The 788-nt window shown below is 44.9% G+C and overlaps 1 non-coding gene across 1 annotated transcript; it reads left to right on the top strand.

Annotated features, from left to right (window-relative positions):
* The first annotated feature begins 403 nt into the window (after positions 1-403).
* LOC125085339 (U6 spliceosomal RNA) lies at positions 404-506 on the top strand. The gene has a single exon (XR_007122871.1). It is a non-coding gene; the product is annotated as a U6 spliceosomal RNA (small nuclear RNA).
* Positions 507-788: the final 282 nt, after the last annotated feature.

Here is a 788-nt window from a genome sequence, read left to right as displayed (position 1 = left end):
GGATGGGGATATTGGATGGGGACTTGGTAGGAGTTGGTGGGGTATTTGGGGGAGGTCCATGAGACCAACAGCAGGAGTTGGCAGTGGTAGGGGGAAGGGGCTGGTCCATGAGACCAGCAGCAGAAGAGCCAGGAGAGAATGAAACTACTGTTTGGGTAGCAGGTGTGGGGCACTTAAGGAAGAAAAATATCACTGTGATTTGAGTTGTTGGAACCAGAGAAACCTGTTCTTCAGAATGCACTCGGCTGTGAACCTGGCTGTATCCGTGCCTGCATTGATCAGTTACAATGACGCAGTGGCTAAGGCAGATCTCAGCTCCCAGCATGCAGAGCTCTTCCACACACCTTATTACAGATGCTTCCAGTCCCAGGGGAAGGGTGACTTCAAAATTCCTTCCAGGCTTTTGCTTCAGCAGCACATATACTAAAACGGGAATGATACAGAGAAGAGTAGCATTGCCCCCACACAAGGATGACTCGCAAATTCGTGACGCCTTCTGTATTTTTGAGAACACAAATGCTGCAAGGCTCCAAGGACAAAATTCCTTCCATGTTTAGCACATTTTAAGTGTATTTTGTTGTGTTCTAAAAATTTGAAAACAGATCACCCAGAACACCCTATTCATCAGTTGGCCCAGGTGCTGTAACGAATTACAGTATTTTCTCTGTGTCAGTCATTATAAATAAGTGAATTCTCAGGAAGTGTATTGGAAACCACCGCAGGATGTTTGTACTTTTTTGTGAGATCACATTATTACATTTTCACCATGAATTTTTGGCTAATTCTGT

This window comes from Lutra lutra, chromosome 14 (assembly GCF_902655055.1).
Source record: "Lutra lutra chromosome 14, mLutLut1.2, whole genome shotgun sequence".
NCBI classification, from domain to species: domain Eukaryota; kingdom Metazoa; phylum Chordata; class Mammalia; order Carnivora; family Mustelidae; genus Lutra; species Lutra lutra.
Note: the sequence above shows the minus strand (reverse complement) of the source record. Positions and strands in the feature narration are given on the sequence as shown.